We start from the raw sequence: 23,446 nt of genomic DNA on the forward strand, positions 1-23,446 counted from the left end.
AGGTGGGTGAGAAGGATTGCCTAGCGGCTGGTGTGCCCAGAGGTTGTAAGAGAGGGAAGACGACGATTGGGGTGATGGTGGGGTGGGCACTCCCCCTCAGAGAACACACAGGCTGGCTTCCCTAAGATCTGTCGGCAGGAGCCATTGCCTCAGGAGGACAAAGCTGAAGAGCTCCCATGCACCCCTGTTAGCTCATTCACTACAGGAGAGGTGTCTGAGGGGCCAGAGACTGCAAAGATGCAGCAAAATCATGGGAAGATTGTTAGGGGTGGTTCTAATCTGATTGAGCAGCCAGTGGGTGGATGACCAATCAGAGACGTACAGGCACCAATGATGGACCTGATTGGCCCATAGCCCTTAACATCAAACTCCTCCCAGAACCCCTCAACCCTTTTATTTAGACACTCATGGTTACAGATAGCACTGATGAACCTCTGCTCCATATGTTTATCCAACCTCCTCTTAAAGCTGTCTGTGCTTGTCGCCACTACGACTTCCTGTGGCTATGAATTCCATGTATTAATTGGTAAAGACGGGTTACCAGTGGGAGGTCTCCTGCCATAGCTGGGGACTGGCAGCACTACCCTGCTCATTTGCCTACTTCCAGTTTTGTCTCCTCCATACAAATGGTGGTGGTGAAAAGTGCTGTCAAGTCACAGCTAAGTACTTTATTTTTGACCTGCTTTCAGTTTCTTTTTATGAAAATTTCTCTGCTAAATGTATACATTTGATGATCTTTTTATACATCAAATTTTTATACATGATCTTTTTATAATCATATGCATAAATCCCAACTAAAATATATTAAAATGATAGTATATATATATATATATATATATATATATATATATATATATATATATATATATATATATATATATATATGTATATATATAATACAAACAACTGTAGCAACAGTAAAAACTGATATGAATTGATTTCTTTTTAAAGAAAGGAAAATGAGAAAGGTTTGTTCATTCCTGTTTTACAAAGGAACAATCTTTTTCAGTGTAAGCCCAAAACTTGGCAATGGATAACTGTCCTCGAGGAAATTACTAAAAATGCATAGCTTGGGGGCATTAGAAAAAAACATCCTCTTTGTTTTTCAGCATGCTTAACATAAAATGGCTGTTTAAATTGGGATCTTTTCTGGGCTTGAAATTAAAATCAATGAGATGATTGATTCTTAGCATATTACAGTAGTAATGGACACAGAAAGGTTGTGCATGTTGATCTTATAGATCTGTCAGCTAAGGTCAATATAATATTGACTATGATGCTTTGTCAACTTGCCTGCAGTACCTGCCTGATTGTGCATCCTGCTGCTAATTTTTGTAACCTCTTTTCTGAATTTCTGTAAAGCTACTAGAATGCATCTTTGATTATTGCTGTGTTTCAGCTATGATAGCAGTTCTGAGCTACAAATCACTGCTTGCTTCAAACAACAGAGTCTGCTTTATAGTTGGACAGAGAGGTTCATTGGGATGGTTAATGACAGCCTTGAACACAGCTACAGTGAGAGAGAAACTAGAAATTCTTTTCAGAAGTGACCCTACAGGGTATGTAAAAGCCAATTAGATCTTGGGATACAATGCAGCTGAAATACAAGCATGACATCCATTCTAAGGAACAAGCTTGTTTTGACTTTCGAGTTATCAAGGAAGAAGCAGTACTGGCAGATTCTCTTGTACCTTGAACCTTCTGTTGCTGTCATGTAAAATTTCATCTTGTTTTTCTTTTTGTCCCCCTGTACCATTTCTGCACATGAGAAAATTCCCCTTCCTGCATTAGCATTCTTAAAGAATTAAACAATGCAAAAAACTTAATACAAAATTTTGCCGCCCCAGGAGTAAGTCCAAATTTCACATCCCCTTACCCCATGGTTTCAGAATCCTCCTTTACAACTATTTTCCCCCTCCAGATCTTAACTTGCTATTTTCCAGTAAGAAATCCCACCACACCACCATTTTTGCCATCAGTGTGATGTTCATCTCCCCTACCAACTTGCCCTCTCTCAGTGGGGAGAAAACGTGTAGCAAGTTGTCATGTAGCCTTCTCCATGCAATTACCAGTCCATAAAGTTGCTTTATTTTCTTGTCCTTTTTTTTTTGGTGGGGGTGGGGAATTGTGTATAGGTTTTGATGCTAGGCACTTGTATTGTCTTTTCAGCTCCCCCCACCTTCCATTGATCTTCTGGTTCTATTGGTGATGAAATACATGAGGACACATCCAGTATGTTTCATAATCATGAACTGATGTATCCAATAATCATCAAAAGGAGCAGGGGACTTTTGAAATCATAGAGTTGGAATGTGCCATAGATGTAATCTAGTCCAACTCTCTGCTCAATACAGGATCAGCCTAAAATACCCATGAAAAGTATTTGTCCAGTCACTACTTGAAGACTGCCAGTGAGGGGAAGCTTACGACCTCCTTTGGCAGCCTATTTCACTCCCGAACTACTCTAACTGAAATTCCCCTGCACCTGATATCTTGCCAGTACATTCTACAGATAAGTTTAAACCCATTACTGTGGGTCCTGTCCTCCACTATCAACAGGAACTACTCCTTGCCCTCCTTGAAGTGAAAAACTTTCAAATATTTAGTGAGCAATCATAGAATCATAGAATCATAGAGCTGGAAGGAGCCATACAGGCCATCTAGTCCAACCCCCTGCTCAATGCAGGATCAGCCCTAAGCATCCTAAAGCATCCAAGAAAAGTGTATCCAACCTTTGCTTGAAGACTGCCAGTGAGGGGGAGTTCACCACCTCCTTAGGCAGCCTATTCCACTGCTGAACTACTCTGACTGTGAAAAATATTTTCCTGATATCTAGCCTATATCGTTGTACTTGTAGTTTAAACCCATTACTTCGTGTCCTCTCCTCTGCAGCCAACCGAAACAGCATCCTGCCTTCCTCCAAGTGACAACCTTTAAAATACTTAAAGAGGGCTATCATGTCCCCTCTCAACCTCCTTTTCTCCAGGCTGAACATTCCCAAGTCCCTCAACCTATCTTCATAGGGCTTGGTCCCTTGGCCCCAGATCATCTTCGTCACTCTCCTCTGTACCCTTTCAATTTTATCTACGTCCTTCTTGAAGTGAGGCCTCCAGAACTGCACACAGTACTCCAGGTGTGGTCTGACCAGTGCCGTATACAATGGGACTATGACATCTTGTGATTTTGATGTGATGCCCCTGTTGATACAGCCCAAAATGGCATTTGCCTTTTTTACCGCTGCATCACACTGCCTGCTCATGTTTAGTTTACAATCCACAAGTACCCCAAGGTCTCGTTCACACACTGTGTTACCTAGAAGCGTATCCCCCATCTAGTAGGCATGCTTTTCATTTTTCTGACCCAGATGCAGAACTTTACACTTATCTTTATTAAATTGCATCTTGTTCTCATTTGCCCATCATGTCCCTCCCATCCTCCACTTCTCCAGGTCGACCATTGCCTCAGTCTTTCCTCATTGGGTTTGGTACCCTGGCCCCAGATCATCCTCACCACTCTCCTCTGCACCCTAATTTTGTTCACATTCTTTTTGAAGTGAGGCCTCCAGAACTGCACACAGTACGCCAGGTATGGTCTGACCAATGTGGTATACAGCAGGACTATGATATCTTGTGATTTTGATGTGATACCTCTGTCGATACAGTCCAAGACCACACTCACCCTTTTTAATGCTGTACCACACTGTCTAGTCATATTTAGCTTACAGTCTACAAGTACCCCAAGAACTTGTCGGTACACACTGCTTCCCAGAAGTGTATCTCCCATCCAGCATACATAATTCTCATTTTTGTGACTCAGCTGTAGAATTCTACATTTATCCTTATTGAATTTTTTCTTGTGTTCATTTGCTCACTTTCCTGGCATATTAAGATTTTGTTGAATTCTGTCTCCTGGGGTGTTTGCTATTCCTCCCAGTTTCATGTCATCTACAAATTTAATTAGTAGTCCCTCCATCCCCTTACCCAGATCCATGATAAAAAGGTTGAGAAGTACCAGACCGAGTCCCAAGTCCTGTGGCACCCCAGTTCTCACCTCCCTCCAATCTGAAGAAACACCATTGACAATTACTCTTTGGGTGCAGTTATCTAACCAGTTCCCTATACACCGAACTACCTGAAAATCCAGTCTGCAGTCCACCTGTGGCAACCATGCTTTACCACACAATACAACCAGCCTTTTTTACAATGATATGATGCTTTAACAATATGATGTTGCAACAGCATTGCATAAGCCAAAAAAAAAAACCCATCACTGATGACCTACATGAGGACACATGTAGCTTGCTTCATAATGATTGAATTAAGGTATCCAGTTGGATGCTTACCAGGCATTTTCATAATTGGTGTCTAAGGAGAAGTGAGGGACCTTTGAAATTGTGGTAACCATGTTGTTACTTGCAATACAGCCTTCTTAAAACAATATTATGATGTTACAACCTCACTGAATATGCAAAAAGAAAAAAAAGGGGGGGAGGTGGTTCTGTTGCTGGTTTTTTTTTAATAATTTTGTTTATTATTATATAAAGCATTTACAGAAAAATTGAGAAGAAAAAACAACCAGCTGATATGGTTTGCCATCTCTTTTAACATACATATTCAGTTCCCATCACATATTATTCCTAATCTAGGAGTTTTTACCATTTTTCTTAGCCAAGTGATTGTTAATACATATGAGAGTATGATCTGTTATAAGAATACATTCTGTTATTATCTTAAATGATATTAGGTCAGTCCTCTTCATAAATTGGCCCTGACCCAAGAGTTACTACTGCCATCTTGTTAATGCCTATGAAGTATGGTTTGTCATCCTCTTTTAGCATACATATTGACATACATATTCAATTCCCATCGCATATTAATCCTGATCTAGGAGTTATTACCATCTTTCTTAGCAAAGTAGTTGTTGATACATATGAGAGTATAATCTATTATAAGGATATATTCTATTATTGTCTTAGATGATATAAAATCAGTTCCCTTCATATATTGGTCCTGTCCTAAAAGTTACTGCTGCTGTCTTTCCCACAGGAAGTCAGGAGAATACTCCATTGTTCAACTCATCCTTCAGGTGGTCGCAGAAAATGAAATTGTGTTTTTTTCCATGGTAGAGTGTTTCTGATTGTCCTTCTGTCAGGGCCAGAGAAATCTCTTACTTGATTCTTGCTGCCAGTCGTCTTTGAGTTGGCTCTGAATACTTTATCGATCTGGATCTCTTCCTCTGGTCGCACAGGAATATCTCCTGATAGCTTCCTGGTTGCTGTCGCTTTTGAATAGACTCTTTTTATTTTGCTGATCCAAATCATTTCCTGCTCTGAATAGACTTCCAGGTTTTCGGTGCTTTCCTTCCTTGAATCTGTTTTCCCAGGTTCTTCAAAGGTACTTTGGGTTTTTACATCTCTGGCTCTCTCCCTCTCCTGTTGATTAACTTCCAGACATTGAGTTTTCGTTTGATTTATTATTGGCAAAGCTGTATCAGCTGTTCTCTCTCCGTCCAAAAGCTCCCCCTTACTCCCACGGATTTCCTTTTCCAGCTTATTGACTGCTTTCAGTATCTTTGAGTTCCCTTCGCATAACAAATGGAAAAGCTGTGCCTTAGTTAATTTCTCCATAGTTCCAGGCAGTCACAAATTAGAAACAGAAAGTCTCGTACGGTCTTGCGGGAGCACGGGCGATCCCAAATTATCAGTTTGTCGATCTCCGTATCAAGTCAGTTACCCCCACTGAACTTTTTTCAACAAAACTTCAAAGTTTTTTCTTTGTTTGGTTAGTGGGTATAATTAGCTGGGAGTCTCTCACTCGGCGAAAGAGGGAATTCACTTGTAAATTGGTTGAGGAAGGGGGGGGAAGAGCTTGTGAAAAAAGAAAGGGAAGAGCCAGAAAGCTTTTAATTCTTACTGTTGCAGATTCCAGCTTTCTGTCAGCGCTTCTGTCAATCTGGTAATAGATGGTCTGGGAAGAATGTAGGGTCAGCTGGTCGTTTCAAGCTTGTAAAGTTGTTTGCGACAAGGACGCCATCGTGACCTTGAGCACACGCCACTATTAATCCGGGGAATTCGGTCCCCCTACCTCCCCACGCATCTGTAGGACCCTCAGGATGCCGTTCCCGGTTCCTGGGGTGACCGGCGAGCAGATTTGCGTATCTGCTCAGGTCAGCCAGGTGCAGAAGCCCCTGACCCTCGGCATGGCTGAAGAGCTGAACAGAAGTCCAGCTTTTTATGGCGCCATCTTCAGTCGACTCCGTTCTGTTGCTGGTGAAGTACATGAGTACAGTACCACACAGCCCCCATTCAAAGGAAGTGCAGAACATAATGGTCAGATGTGAATTAAAAAAAAATTCCCTGAAATAAATGCCCTTTTCAGAAGGGGTATCACAAAGTCAGAGCATGAGCTGGGGCTTCAGCTAGCAAGGAAACAGCGGCAACACTGAGGTATGTAAAAGGTCTGCAGTAGAGGGGCAGGCCTCATGACCTCCCTCCCCCAATTCTCTGCTGCTTTTTGACAAGCCAGCAGGAGAAGTAGAGAAGTGAATTCTAGAGCATTACTGCAGCACAAATGACCCTGCTTCCACTTTCATGCTGGAAATAACATTGTATGTTGATGTTACACCAAAACCATCATCTCCAGTTCTGAAAATCTGCCCAACAGGGAGGCATCTGTGTCCTGTAGCTGGATATTTACACCATTACAAAATGTTTATATTATGTCAGCTCATCTCTAGCAGTGTGGGTGCCCCTTCTACTAGGGCAGCAACCAAGGGAACCCATTACTGAAAGGTTTAAATCCAGAACCTTCAGAATACTGTATCAAATTCTCTTGAGCTTGGCAGTCCTCCTTGCTCATCTCTCTAAGTATTCCCTGCTGGATTTCACTGTCTTTCTGCGCCAGACGTTAGCAAAAAGAATTGAACTTCCTTGCAGAATTTATATGTGATGTCTGGCTCATTACCAGATATGATTCAGATACCTGAGAACTGGGTATATATGCTTAACTTAGCTAAATGCATGCCATTTGCATTATATGCTTCCCTTCCCTTTTATTTTCTAATAAAGAATAAGTAGGGAAAAATCATATCTATTATGTAAAATAATAATTTTAAAATTCCAACAAATAAAAAGAGGCTCAATGTCTTCCAAAATTTAATGAGGTTGAAAAAAATCCACCGTATGTTAATTCCACAAAGTCAACTCTTTAGAAAGAGTTTCCCTTCCACAGATGACAGAACTCGTCTCAGGGGTGGTATTGAAGACCCTGGTTGTCCTGAGAGACTTCAACATTCATGCCAAGGCTGTCTTGTTATAGGTAGTACAGGATTTCAGTAAATCTGTATTATAATTCTATATAGATCATAGGAAGAAATGTTCATTGTGTGCATAAATGTCATATGAACTGCATATAAATGCTGTACATCACACAATCAAAAATAAAACCCAATAACTTAAGTAACACTGGAAAAAGAAATGAGCATTCATTCAACTCCACAGTTATACCCATGCAAGTACTATTTGCAAAATCCGTGTGATTTGGTGGCTACAGTGTTAGACTAGTATGGAGGAGATCCGACTTCAAATCCCTGGTTGGCATGAATGAATCCTTGGACCACTCATTCTCTTTAAGACTAACTTGACTCACAGAATTCTTGTAAAGATAAAATGGAGGAGGAAAGATTCATGCATGCCGCCCTGACATCTTTGGATGAAAACATTCTAAATAATAAACATATCATAAGTGCAAACCCCTTGAGTCTTTACTACTTTCTCGGTAAAGCAAAGTTCACAAGACTTAGATAAGAATTTCCCATGGCATATGCTACTTCTTGAATGTTTGGAGATTGAAGGGTTTTAAATGTTTACTATAAATCTAACACAAAGTAAAAATGACAAACGTATAATTTCATATTCAAATCCAATGTGGCTGGCTCATAAGTAAATGCTACAGCATAAAATAAGTGAATTAAAAGTTTAGCCTAGCATTTCCTTTATATGCTTTGTCTTCTTGCATGCTAGCTGCTTCCATAATTGCTCCCAGGTATGTGCAAGCACTTCCACTCATATGGTTCAGCTTACTGCCATGTTAACAAATCACAAAAATGTGACCTTCAAAGGTGGTGGACGACCATATGTGTATGGCCCCATGTGCATAGAACTCATACTGCAATGAGTTGCCAGCTTCAGGCTGGGAAGTACCTGGACATTTTGGAGGTGGAGCCTGCAGAGGGCAGAGTTTGGGGAGGAGAGGGGTTTAATGCCATATAATGCCATCCAAAGTGGCCACTTTCTCCAGGTTAATTGATCTCTGTTGCCTGGAAATCAGTTGTATTCCCAGGTGAACTCCAGTTACCACCTGGAGGTTGGAAACCCTAATGGAGGATGATGCCACTGTAGCAGAAAAGTATATGCAAAAGAGACATAAGGAGAAGAACAAAATGTTTTCTTAACAGTGGCAGTGCAGAAGCAGTAGAAGTTTAGATTAAGCTCTTCTAGTCTAGTAATTCATAATATCATTAAATTATGCAGTGAAAGCTGAAGAGTGGAACCTTGATTTAAAAATGTCTTCTTCGTTAATTGACTTGAAAATGTATTCTGGATGGACAAAAGAAAATGATGAGTAATTAAGAGTCTGACCCTGAAAGGTGATGAGTGCACTGGAAGCACTGAGTGACATGCACTTAGAAATGCTATTAAAAAGGAATTGGTTCTTGAAATATGCTTTAGGAATTAGAAACAAATCATTAATTTATGTAGAGTCCCTTAGTGGAGCTTTGTAAATTACTTGGCAAATTACTCATGAGTAGGTTGAGTGAAGACAATTTTCATTGATCTTTCTTTCCCTTGATGAAAGAAGTCACCAGAAATCAAAAGTTTATCAGCTCTTTCTGACTTAACCTTTGCACAAAAGTACTTCGAGCAAAACTGGCTGTCAGCATTCTATTACTTTCTCTACCTTTCAATTTTCATTAGTGAAGGAGTCAGACCTATTGATTTTATAAGGTGTTTTATTAGAGTTTCTTTTAAAAACATAAAGACCATTTGGAATTCAACTCAGCATTTTGCTTCTTGGAATTTTAAGCTGTTTATTCCCTTTTTATACAAGCGCCTCGGGCAGCTTTTACTATGAGTACCTATAGTACAGCGGTCCAGTGCTGACCAAAGTCTTCTGCAAATCGCATTCCTTCTAAAATTTCCCCTTTCACCAAGCACATGACTGATGACTCATAGCACCCCCTACACAGTAGCAGTGGACGAACAATTTCTAATTTCCTGTGACTCTATTGCAATGCAAGATCGTTTTCTATAAATGGATTTTGCTGTCTTTGTAAATAATAATGGGGTTGTGACGTGGCTACCACACCAAAACCAAAGCTGTCTGAGAAGGGAAACAGACTGTGGAACAATAAAATATATGAACACTAGAACACATAATAGTAATCTAGATGAGACCTGTTCAGGTCTGGTTTAAGGATTTGCAGGGCCCGTAGCACCAGAGCCAGAATGAGGCCCTTGTTAGTTCATAGAATCATAGAATCATAGAGTTGGAAGGGGCCATACAGGCCATCTAGTCCAACCCCCTGCTCAACGCAGGATTAGTCCTAACATTCTAAAGCATCCAAGAAAAGTGTGTATCCAACCTTTACTTGAAGACTGCCAGTGACGGGGAGCTCACCACCTCCTTAGGAAGCCTATTCCACTGCTGAACTACTCTGACTGTGAAATTTTTTTCCTGATGTCTAACCTATATCGTTGTACTTGTCGTTTAAACCCGTTACTGCACGTCCTTTGCAGCCAACGGGAACAGCATCCTGCCCTCCTCCAAATGTTTTTTTAAGGTCAATCCACTTATGTCTTTAAGACTAACAGCCTTACCCACAGTAACTTCTCAGGAGGTGCCACTGAACATATAGGCAAACATGCTTAGGATCACACTGCATCCTTCAACACAGTGCCATGTGGCAGAAGAAGCTAAGTCAAAGAAACGTTGACTCCAGTAGCACCTTTAATATGAACAAAATTAGGTAGAAGATTTCATGTCACTGTATACTGTGTTAGATATAGAAAAGAAAAGGATTCATTTTGAAATTTGCCATGAATAAAGCTAAATCCTTCCACTCTTAATATTTTATCAGTGGATCCTCTTTAAATGAATTCTTTCCAATGATGAAAATGCATCACAAATGAAGCTACCAAAAATGGAATATACCTAGGTGTTCGTTTTGATGATTTGGAAAGTTTGAGAAATTGTTTTCCATTTGAATAAACTGTTATTTGCCATCAGCAACTTGGAACTCATTTCTTTTGCTTGCTGGCACTGCCTTCATAAGCAGGTCTACTAGGTCTATTCAATATGGCTAAAGTGCAGGAAAGTGTTCTTGGGATTGGACTGTAAAGGGCTGGAAGGTCAACCTGCCTTTCCCTTAATATGAAATTGGTTAGTTGCACCCAGCTGTGTCTGACAGATGCAAAATTTGTAGGCATGCAGAAAGCATCCCTTGCTATCTCAGAAACATGAGAACAATTTCTATGGAATAAGAACACAGAAAAGGGAAATACCATAGGAAACATTCGAAATCTACAATGAGAAACTCTGCAAACACATCTATCTAATTAGAACTAGCAGGGCCATTATGAACAATTTAGAGAATTCAGAAAGAGAGGGAAACATGGATAACTGATGTAAAATACAAAACTAGAACCATCAAATGTACACTTACGTACTGATAACACACACATGCATACATACATATAAGGTTAATATAGATATAATATAATATATAGATATATACAATATATAATATATTGTGCACTATTACAGATTTATATTAGTATACACCTCTGAAATATTCTTCAGACTCTGAGAAACCCAAGAAGTGGTGTGATAGTACAGAATATGGCTAAGAAGCATAGCTGTGTACATACCTACCTGGGAACCCTTCCCTTCCCACCCCTTCCAGGCCCATCAGCCATTTGGGGGGCAGGTTAACATGAGACATTTGTGTACCACTAAGATTGCTTACTGAAAGAAGGAGCTTCAGGAATTTCAATCTTGCTGCAGTGGGGAATCAGGTGCTGGCCCAGATATTACTATTTGCATATATTTTCTGTTTGCATGTGAACCAACATCCTGTGGCAGCTCTACAAGGGCCTAGTAGGAGCTGAGCAACCACAGTGAAGGTTAAGATATGATGTCCATTACCCCCTATGTCACTGCATGGGCCGACACTCTTTTTTAACCATCCTTAATGAGAAAACTGATCAAATGCCTATATTTGATATTATGCATCCTGTCCACTACCTGAGCAGTTTATTGCTTTGGGAAGTCACCAATTTTTTTTTTTTTTTTTGTGGTTCTAGAATTACTGTCCTTGGATCATTGACAAAATGCTTCCTCTCTCTTCTGGCGACCTAACTGATTTCTGTGATAAAGTCTGGGACCTGTCGTTTGTTTCTGATTTTGTTAAAATTTAATTTTCAGTATTTTCTACCTTTCATGGTCCCTACCTGCAAATCTGGACTTGACTGACAGGACCAATTGCCATCTCTTGGTGATCTTCAATAAATCAATGAACTGTACTTTCAGACTTCTCTGCCCTGATGAGATTTCCGTTAATGCGATAAAGGACACTAACAGGTTTTGCCTAGTTTCTGTGTTAAAATCTGTTCAGGTCAAGGCATATTAGGAAGTACAATAGGTAACTGCATTTACCATGGCAGAATTTGAACTAACTATTTTAACTCCTCTATAAATGGCTCAAAGATTTCCCAGCACTAAGCAATCATATAAACTGTATTAACGTTTAACCAAAAGAAGTGCAGTCCATATGTTCAAAGAGGCTTAATGAAACTCTAACCTACTTTCGAAAAGCATGCCAGTAGTGTGCAATAATCTGCAGACTTCCATGCCATGTGATACCTTACAGATCTGTAACAGGTTATGAGCCTTGCAACTGCAAGGTCAGAGCGTGTGAGAGACAGAGAGGAAAAGGTCAGCCAGATCACAGCTGGGTCCCACATACGGGGAAGCAGCTCAACTAATGAGGACTTTTATTTCTGGACATTCAAATGAATATTTTTAAATAGATCCAAGGAAGGACAGGCATGGAATTTGCCTCTGTGTATGTGAAGACACAATACCCTGACTAAAAATGCCTCTTTTGACTAGAACCTTGTAGGTCAGTGTACATTTCCGAGTTATGTGTTAAGAAAGGAAAAATGTCCCCAAATATAACTGATCTTGCTTTCCCTCCCTGCCTTGCTCACAGACATACATAGATTCCGACTCAGAAAACCTTTATTGGCATACACAATCACAATCCATGAAAACACAACGAATAGACGAAACTACACTCCTGCACCAGCAAACATGCACACATACAGTTTCACCTTCTGTATCTAAAGGATCTGGCTTTATACATTTTAATTTATCAGTGAAGCTTTAGGATTATATTTAAGGTCAGCAGAAAAGCTCCCATAGCATTCAATTGATGCCACACCACATAGAATTCTCATTGTACATGTAAGAAAAAGTGATAAGTGTAAGAAAAGCAAGGGAGACACCCAGCAATGGGCAATCTAGATACAAAGCCAAAGACATTACTACTTCAGATTTGCTTCCATGAACAAAATTGAGAAAATCCATATGAATAAGGAATAGGAATTGGGTATGCAAAATGGTTACAGAACTGTTTTTTCCACCATCAAAATTCTTTGGGTGTTTTCCTGAGGCAGGAACGTCTGATAGCTGCTCTAACAGCCTTCTCTCCTGTCACCTTCCTAAAGGGAGGAAGTAGAGAGATCTACAATACCAACCAAGCCAATAAGAACAGGCTCACAGTTGGGGTCATTAATACTGCCTTGTTAATATTTTTTTGTTTTTATGATTTTAACTGTATTAAGTATATATAAATGTGGTTAACTGCCCCAAAATGCCAGGTGCAATAGGGGTGGTCTAGAAATGTGCTCAATTAATCAATGAGTCAAATAAATAAATAGGTCAGGGTCATGCAACATTTCACTGAAGCTTCCAAATTTGTTTTGCGATTTCACTACAGGTAAATGATGATAGTTAAGATTCAAGCTTCAAGATTGACAGGAACATTGCAGAAGACAGACGAAAGTGGTTTTATTAAATCTATTGTTCATCGTTGCATTTCAAACATCAAATATTTACTATTTTGGTAGTATACATATATATATGGGGATTTAATTTAACGGGGATTTGTGATATTGTTACCCGCCACGAGCCACAAGGGAGTGGTGGGCTATAAATCTAATAATAATAATAATAATAATAATAATAATAATAATATGTTTAATTCATTTCATATACTTTTCTTTCACCCAACCTTAAGGTAGCCAACTTTGCAGGTGGGAAACGTAACAAATTCATATATATTTTTCTCCAGTGTCTAGTAAACTGAAAGCCAGGCCTCAGTTTACCAGATACAAGAAGCTATCTAACTGAGAACATATTTATCATACTCTACCCTACTAGTTTAGTTTAGTTTATTTGAATTTTAGCCCGCCACTCCCAAGAAGGCTTATGGCAGGTTACAACAGATAAAAACCCCAGATAAAAATACCCCTAAAAAACATACAATTCAATTCAAATATCCTATTCAGTATCCAAGATACCATGCAGTGACATAAAAAAAACTACAACCCCCCCCCCCCAAAAAAAAATTGCACTTCTGGGGGTGAACATGGGAGAGCAGATCTCAAGCCACCGGTAGTATAGTCCAGGAGGGTGGGTTCAGATCTTCTTTGGTGCGTGCTGGCCTCAACCATAGACCTGGTGAAAAAGCTCCATCTTGCAGGCCCTGCGGAACCCTGAAAGTTCCTGCAGGGCCCATAGCCCTTCTGGGAGCTCATTCCACCAGATGGACTGAAAAGGCCCTGGCCCTGGTCAAGGCCCTGGGGCCGGGTATGACCAGTAAGTTTGCTCCTGCAGAGCGTAAGGCTCCTTGGGGGGCATAGGGCGAGAGTTATGTGGGGCCCAGACTGCATAGGGCTTTAAAGGTAAGAACCAAAACCTTAAACCGAATCCGGGTAGCAACTGGAAGACAGTGCAGCATAGGCTGGATATGGGCCCATCAAGGTGTTCCTGTGAAGACCCTAGCAACTGCGTTCTGCATCAGTTGTAATTTCCAGATCAGGCCCAAGGGTAGGCCCCCATAGAGCGAGTTACATAAATCTATTCTGGAGGTGACCATTGCATGGATCACAGTGGCCAAGTGTTCAGGGATAGATAGAGATATGGGCCCTGCAGAAGCTTTCGGCATTCTGTGGGGCCTGCAAGACAGAGCTCTTCCGCCAGGTCCATGGTTGAGGCCAGCGCATCAAGGAATATCTGACTCCCCTTTGAAACCATCCTTGGCAGTTCATGACATCTCATGACATAAATTATTCAAGTATTCAAGCCTGAACAGTCAGCTTGGAAGCTAAGCAGGACTGGTCCTGGCTAGTATTTGGATGTGAGATCTCCAATGATTTGGATGGAGTCCCTCCAAGGGGTCATGACACAGAGGCAGGCAATGGCAAACCACCTCCGAACATCCCATGACTGACTGCCATATAATCCTCAGATCTCCTGGCTACACCACACATGCCATACAATAAATATTTAAGTGCTAAATGGATAGAATCCTGCCATGATGTGAATGTTGTGAATGTGAGTACATACACAAAATACATATTCAGAGAAATCAAGTTTATGAAAAATCAACACAAAAATAGCATTATATTGTATCATTGTAAAAGTTACAATGATATTTTATTAACATATTAAAATGTTACTTGTAGCACCCCCCCCCAAAAAAAAAGGATAAGCATACGGTTTAGCATAGAGTTTCCAGTTATTTCTAGAAAGATGTGGCATTGCTTCTGGGTCTTTCCCAGATGTGACATCATACCATCACCTGATAGCACCACTGAAGTCCCTGCCCCCCCCCCCATGGACTCCTGCCTATTGTCAGCTGCTGGCTGCTACCCCTATTTAAGCAGTACACATTCATCTATTTCAATCCTTTCCATACATTCTTATAGGTCATTTTCTTCATTGACATGGTACACTAAACCCTGACTATCAATACCTCTGTAGTCTGTAATCTTGAAATACAAGTGTTCAGTATTCTCAGTGAACATGACATAGCTTTATAGAACCACAAAGAATTATGAATGAGTAGGAAGGTATATCAACACCTATAAGCTGTCTCATATTATCTGTGTAATGTCTCATTTGCAGGTGTTTTAGGTGTATTTTACAGTTTGCTATGAAAGACCATAAATAAATTTGTTGTCTATGTCTTCTGATATGATCTGATTAGTTCCCTTGCTCTTCAGAGTATAATTTGCTATGGTTTAGGCTTGGACCTTTTTTGTTCCTGGCACCATTGCTATGGAAACATTCTCCCCAAGGGGGTAAGGCATGCACTTAACTTTGTGACCATATGGAGAGTTCATCGGGCAGCTTAAACATTCATTTTTGCTTTATATTTTAATTATCTCTTTACAATCAATAGAAAAGGATCAAAGTCTTTCCAATTTTTTCAGCTTCTTCTGTCAGAATTTCTTACTATGTGTTGTATTCGTACACACTGAAAAGATGTTGGTAAATGATCTTGCATATTATATTCCACTTATCTTATCCATGTTTCCTCTTAATATTTGTGAAACTGCCCAGGGGGTAGAACATGTCTGGGAAGTCCGAGTTGGAATAAAGCCAGCTGGCTGCACCCTGATTGGCCCGAACCCTACAGCTCCTGCCCTCAGTGCCCGGCTGCTTGCCGCTACGCAGACACACCTGCCCATTGAGACAAGCATGTCTGCAGGACTCACCCACTCCATGCGGCGCCGTCCAGTGACCGCTGCACCAACAGCAGGCCAACTCCAGAGAGTTGGGGGAGGGGAGAATGTTTTATTCCATGAGATAACTGCTGTGCCATGATTGGTGGCTTGCTGTGATAGACAGGTCAAGGAACAGCGGGAGAAGTTCATGTTGCTTTCCCTTGCAGCCTCGTCAGAAAGCAAACAACTGCGATGGGGCAAAGGGAAAACGCAAGAGGGGTCTCGACATGTGGAGGGCTGCAACCACGAGATTTACCATTCCATGTTTGTAAGTAGGAAGCCACTGGCATTTTACCTCTCCATGTGGAAATAATCCTGGAGATCAGTTGTCGCTCCAGGAGATCTACAGGTCCATCTGGAGGCTGACAACTCTAGCAAAGGTTTGCTCTTTAAGAAGAGTGCAGCTTTCATCCATCTTAGCAAATAGAAGTCATAGGAACTAACACAACATTTATTACAAATTTCTCCTAATGGAATTTCTATGTGCAAAAGAACCTTTAATCTCATTTGGATTGGCCTAGAAGATGTCACTTGTTAAGTGAGAGTATTTCAGGCTTTCTTTGCTTGCTACTGATTTAAATGAGGGTGCCACTGAATGACTTCAACAACAAACAGCTGCAGATGTTTCTCCTTTCATGCCAGCAAAAGCTGGAGCTAAAATTAAATGCTTGTTTCTGGAGCCATTAGGGCTCAAGTTTTAAATTATAGTCCATTTAGCCATATTTTTGAATAAATCACACAGCACTGACAATGCAATTTCTTTATCTTCAAAACCAATCTTGCTCAGCCAAATGTTTCCCTAATTAGAGTGCCTATGTTGAGCAGATGATAAAAATGTCAAGTGCTATAAGATAAAGAAATAGAAGCATGAGCAATGTCTAACCAAAGTGTTTTCCCCTTCTACAAAAGTACATCTGTGCTATTTTTTAAGCTGCTGGCACACACAACTTCAGCATCCAAATTGAGCTTCAACAAATGTCTATGATTGGGATGGTTGCTTCTCAGGATCTGAACTGGATGAGGAATAATTACTCTTTCCTGAATTGCTTGCATTTCCTCTGCCTCCCCTGAAGTCCTTCTGTTGCTATTTTGACTTTACAGGGCCCGATGATTATGACACACTGCAATGATCTGACAATGGGTGTCCCTCTCTATTATCCATGTAAGAATCAGCATTGTCCAGCAGTTAAGGCTGCACTTGGATGAGTGAAATTCTGATTCAGTTCCAGCACAGTTTGTACACTCGGTGCATGGACTTGGATAAGACCCTTTCACTCAGTGTTTCCAGCAATCATTGGGAAGGGGGCAGAGATGGGATGTGGAGAAAACTGCATGCTACTGTTCCACTTTTTTCAAAAGAATTTCCCGCGACACAGAGGGAAACCCGGTTTCAGTACTTTTTCTTCATTTACTCCCTCTCTAAGTGTTGTGGTGTGGACTACATCCTACATCCTCTGAACTCCTCAAAGAGCTGGTGTCCATGAAATACCTGGTTTGCAGAGCTCAGATGGAATAGGGGTGGTGGTGGTTGTTTTTCATGCATGTTTATACTCCTGACAAGGAACCATCTACATCCAGCAATTTTCATACCAATTAGTGTAAGTGTGCAAAAATCATCCCCATGTGAATGGTATTTACAAAAAAAGCAGAAATGCATTGCCAGCTTGGAGGCAACTAAGCCTTCATATTTTGCTAAACATCCTAATGAGCAACATATTAATACTGCAAGTTATTCATTAAAATGAATGACATAAATCATAAATGCTTTTGATACTTAATACAGTGATTGTTTATAACTGTAGTAATTTTTAATACAAATTATTGGTTGTATCCCGCAGATTTGTTAAATTTTGGGTTTCTTATTGCGATCACATTTTTGCGATTGTGAACATTGTCTGCAGAATGCAGACAAAAAGGTTGTGAACAGGATCACAAGAAGGAAAAATAACTGAAAGAGTAGAAGATAAGGGTTTTTAATGGACATTTGTTTTATTTCTGTCAATTCTTTTGATTAAACGTTTTATGTGATTGCAGTGAAGGGTGCATCTAGAACCTTTTAGGTGGCATTGCAAGGCTATTTTCCTTATTAGGACTTTTAATGGAGTGTAGACGGCAAGCATTTTAGGGTTGTGAAGGTTATTGGGAATTTTACTGGTTTGGGTATGTTTTAGGAGGGAGATGTGAGTCTTGTAGTGCCATAAATAAAGGACTAATTGACAAAGCTAATATTTGGGGGATACTTGAACACCTGCTGGTACTGCTCGTGTTCATTTCATGTTTAGAATGCACACATCCTCACTACCCTGGATACTTACCAAGCACTTGGTTTCACCTAATAGCATTCTAGTTGCCAATGTCTTATAAGCAACTTGGGAATGAAGGCTGGTCGATCCATGAAGCAAAGACCGAGGAAACAATTGACTCAGTGGCATAACAATAAAGTCCTTTAATGAATAACATGTCTGATTTCCAATTCATTAATGCGTCAAGCCAAAACAGGATCTGGATATTGATCTTCTGCTTTCAAGATCACCACCTTTACCCAGTGGCTCTGTTACTGTTATATATTTTACTGAACTAATATGCATTAGAAACATATATTGTATAAAATGTTGAATATAATTTTGGAAGGTATTTCCCCTCCCGTTTTGTATTAACTGCAATGTCTGTAGCACAAGCCCTCATGTACATACAAAGGAGAAGGAGGTGAGGATGGCGTAGCAGAATGCGGAAGTGGCAGAAGGGACTGATTCTCAGCAGGTATACAACCATATGTTGTCCTTTGTCAAAAAAAACAAACAAACCACAGAGCAAATAGAAAATAGCAAACAAAGAGGCAATGACAGAAGCTATCTCCCTGCTAGGCTGTTTTTCTTTTTCCAGTGAATTTTTATGCGAAAGGACATAGAATCTGTGCATTCTCTCACCGCCAGTATGTTATCATACCATTAACCTGAATGTGTAATCTAGCCACTGTTATACAGCTCAAGGGAATTATGTCTTATGAGTCTGTAGAAAAATCTGTCTCTGCCTTATTACAGTAATGGCATAGAAACTCACTGGAAGCCTGTGGCAGTTGTAGATGAGACACCAGACTACCTAACACTGGATGTTTTAGCTTGGTTAAGCTAATTTTTTGAGGATTCTCAAACACTTGTCAGCACAGCTCATGCTCTGTGTGCCATTCATGCCAAGTGGCCATTTTGTTTCCACCAATAACTTGCACTGCTTACAAACAGTTTGAACATATTCATATATTTTATGTATTTAAGCACTGCAGTAGAGTGCAATTGGCAGTACTCCATATGCATGTATTCTTGTAGTATATGCACAGTTGTTGAAATAAAGAATGAGCAAATCAATTGGTCAGCCTGTTAGCATAAATAAACATACTTTTAATAATTGTCTTAAACTCTTTGATGTTTGTTTAAACACCAGTTTTATTTCACAAATTCATGTTTGCTCAGTCTTGTGGGAAGAGTAATTTCTTGCATCATTCTGTTTTCTAGCCTAACCATCCATGACCCTCAGATAGAATTGATTTTGCCTACTAATCAGATGCCACCCCTCCCCTGCAAGGCAAGGAAATAAAACTCTCCCACCACAGCTGGAGGTGGTTCGAGAGGGACAGCAGAGAGGCAAATAAACCTGTTGATTGGCTCATGAGTGATTGTGGCCACTGCACATGCAAGGTTTGCCTATGAAACATGCTTGTCACAAAGCCAAGGTATCCATAGTTAGCTCTTCTGCTTTATTACACAAATAGGCTACAAATTCCACATACGTAAGTCACAAAAAGTCCCTTTTAAAAATGCAAAATAAATTACTTGAATGGAACCTCATTACGATATAGAAGTTCTGGTAGATATAAGAGATTATCTGTGAAATAAATAACACAAAACCATCCTGAACCCCCCCCCCAGTTGTCCCCCGCTGAGGCTGCATTCCCTGCAGGAACCCATTTCATCAGTGGAAATATATCTCCTGCAGGGATGCAGAAAGTGGTGGACCAGCTCTGTTACCAAAATGTGTTCCCTGTAGGGACACAAAAAGTGGCAGAGAATACTACTCTGTTGCAACACATTGGCGGTGCCCCGGACTGGTGCCGCGGGTGTGGAATCACCCTATGTGACACACATACCATTTCCACACTGGGAGCTCCATGCTGGACTGCAGATTACCCTGCCTCTTCCTGCTCCTGCAGGGGGGAGCATTTGGCCCAGTGCACCTCTTCCATCCCAAATTTGTGCCCCCACATAGGAGCCAGGGCAGTGAAGTGTTCAGTGTGGAAATGGCCACAGTGATGAATTCCCTAGTGCCATCAGATCCACCAACAGAGCCAGATATTTCAGAACTAAGTTCTAGTAAGTATATCAAATAGAACTTGGTACAAGATAATGGGTAAAGTAATTCCAAATCCAGATATGGGCCTACAAATTTGTTCTAAAGAAAGGTGTAATTCTATGGATAGAAACCCATATCTGTGGGATTTGACATCTTTCCACAGGGCCTGCAAAACAGAGCTCTTCAGCTGGGTTTATGGTTGAGGCTGGGACCAGCGGAGGAGATCGGCTGCCCCCCTCCCCGGCGAAGGGAGGTTGTGGGCCTGTGGACATCATGCTGCCCCATGCTCTCAACGCCTCTAGTTGGGATGGGGAAGTAGGTTGGGAGATCATCCGCCATGTTATGGGTTTTTAAGTCTTTTAATGGGGGTGTTTTAATGGGGTTTTAAGACCATGTTACCATCCACAAACCCATTGGGTAGTGGCAGGATACAAATCGAATAAATAAATAAATAAATAAATAAATAAATAAATAAATAAATAAATAAATAAATAAATAAATAAATATTTTAGACGTTAGGAACAATTGCTTTAGAGCCAGATTACAAAGCCACATAGTAACAGTGGGAAACTGCTTCAGAAAATTAGGACAGCCCCAATAGGCTCTGAACAGCCATGGATTGGGAAGGGCTCTTGCCTTCCTAACTCCCCACATTGTTTTATCATAAAATATGATAAATATTCTTCAGTTTTATCATTAAAAATATGCAGTGATAGGGGACCTTTAACTGACTTTGCTGTTCTACATGCACAGATACTTCACATGGAGGAGTAAAATTGGTGAAGTTTCCTCAGTTTGGTTTTCAGGAAAGAAACTGCTTGGGGATGGGGGGGACACTTCCTCGACCAATGGTGCTCTTTTCAGACTGTTTGGGCTCTCTTCCCCTTTTCTGTTTGTTTTTTGAGGCAATTTTCTCCTGCTGTGGGCTTGCAGGGAACAAAAGAAGTATAAACAAGTTTTTAAAAAAAAAACCCATATTGCTTAGCTCTTAGCATAGCTGGCATATTTAAACTGTAGAGAAATGCTTGGTCAATGTAGGGAACTCCTATTATTAACATTAGATGATGCTTGGATAGGAGAAATAAAAGTTAAATGCCTAACATCACAATGTAAGAATGAAAAATGAGGCCAAGTATAGTTCCTTGAGGAGTGTCATCTAGAAAGCAAAATAAAAAAAGCACTGAAAGTGCCACCATCTCAAAGATTCTTTCTGGAATGAAGATATGCCAACAACAGTCTGAAACATGACAGCTGATGCTGGCAAGTTGGCTGGTGTTACTGAAATGTACTCACCGTGCATTTAGATTAGATCATAATTTCAGTTGGTATATGCTTCTGTCATCTGTTCAGTCTAATGGCATGCTATCTCTCATCTTACATGTAAATTGGGTGACTTACCACATATCTTCTAAATATGAATAATTTGCTCTCTGGATAGGCAAACTTTATGACATGCAGTTATATTACATGGTCTCTATTTGGAGCAAACAGATTATTTTATTTTGGAGCAAATGTAATATTTTTTTCAGGTTAAATTTCTGATATACCTAGAGTTTTGAAAAGCTATTTGCATCATGACACATTAGAATCCACACAAATACTATAAAGTAATATTATTTCAGTCAATATATTTCCTTTACTTCCTAGTTCTGTTTTCTCTCCTTTCTCATTGCCATTTTCTTCCTCTGTTTCCACAACTTATGACCCATGATGTTAACAGCCGCCTATCACTTATGTACTGTGACCTGCCAGTTACCTGTTTGGTTGTCTGATTGCAACTTGATGGATCACAAATTGTGAAGCATACCATACAGCCTTTTCAGTTCACCTGTCTGCTTCCCTCAGCTGGAGGTTGAAGGCAATGTGTACTTCTATAAATGACTGACTTAGTTATAATGGCAGATATACCTGAGTTTCAGATAAGCTTAATGAAGCTAAGGCGTTTTCATACATGAACCTGAACTGGATTTTTAGCAGTACTGATACTCTTTGAACATTCATCAGAAAAGTCAAATAATGAAGACCTCATTCATGAATCACACTTTAAAATCCTTTTAAACATTAAAAAAAACTCCTTACAAATAGAAAACCAACATGACAACCATGAGAAGAGGCAAACCCTTCCCCCCCACCACCATGGTACCTTTTTATTTTGCATGAAACCTTTTGTGCAACAAAACACTAAAAGCCAGTCTCCAGGTGGGAGCTATGAATCCCCTGGAATTACAGCTCATATCCAGGAGAAAATGGCTGCTTTGGAGGATGGACATAGCATCATATTCCACTGAGGTCTCTGCCTGCTCCAGTTCCACCCCAAAATTTCCAGTAGTTCCCAACCAAGAGCTTGCAACCCTAACTTAATACCTACAGCAGACTGTCATGTATGTTCCCCAACCCCTGGGCCATGGAGCCCTCAGTACCGGGCTATGGCAGGGGGGGAGGGAGGTGTGGGCACCAGCGGGTGTGCCAGTGGGTGTGCCTCCCTCCCCCTCGCAGTGTAGCACGCGTGGGGGAGGCACGGGCGCTGCGGCAGCTCCGCACCTGTGCATTTGTGCCCGTTGGTGAGTGCTGCTCTCCCTCCCCCCCAGTCCCCAGCCTAAAATTGGTTGGGGACCACTGATGTAGACCACTCTACCACTCAGGATCCAAGACCGTATCACCACTACACTTTACTTCATTTGTCAATTAGTCCTATGTCATAAATTGTTCAGCATGTGACACATATAAAGACCACTATCACTATGTACTGATTCTGTTGGCATGCACTGAAACTGTTAGCATTGTCTCTGTGGATTTCCTTTAGCCTGTTTAACTTTTATTTACTGATGAATATATGATTCATGAGGAATGAGAATGGCCTGACTCATGAATCCCAGGCTGACTTTGTAGAGTTGGAAGACAACAATTTTTTCCCCCTCATTAACTGAGAAGGCTGGTCTGAAAACTACTGAAATATAATGAGCAACACTGAAGTTTCCTGGCCAAGTACAACTAAACGTCAAAGCTTTAATTTCCCTGGGCCTCAATTTCTCCCATTCTTGAATGCTTCATTTGCTTGACAAACCAACTGTATTATTTTTGTTATCCCACAAAGGCTTCCTTCCACACACTAGCCATAGACAGGAAATAGCTTTAAAATGTCTTCACTAGTATGCTACTGCTTGGAGGCTCATGGTAACTAATATGTACAGTCTGTGAAATCACTTGACATCTTTGAAAATGTTAATACTCTCCCTATATTTTGAATCC

General features: G+C 40.5%; 1 protein-coding gene across 2 annotated transcripts in view; it reads right to left on the minus strand.

The window, feature by feature from the left end:
• EDIL3 (EGF like and discoidin domains 3) overlaps positions 1-23,446 on the minus strand; it is a 295,349-nt gene that overhangs the window by 181,983 nt on the left and 89,920 nt on the right. The gene's annotated exons all lie outside the window — the stretch shown is intronic.

Source organism: Paroedura picta, chromosome 7, assembly GCF_049243985.1.
Source record: "Paroedura picta isolate Pp20150507F chromosome 7, Ppicta_v3.0, whole genome shotgun sequence".
Taxonomy (NCBI): Eukaryota; Metazoa; Chordata; class Lepidosauria; order Squamata; family Gekkonidae; genus Paroedura; species Paroedura picta.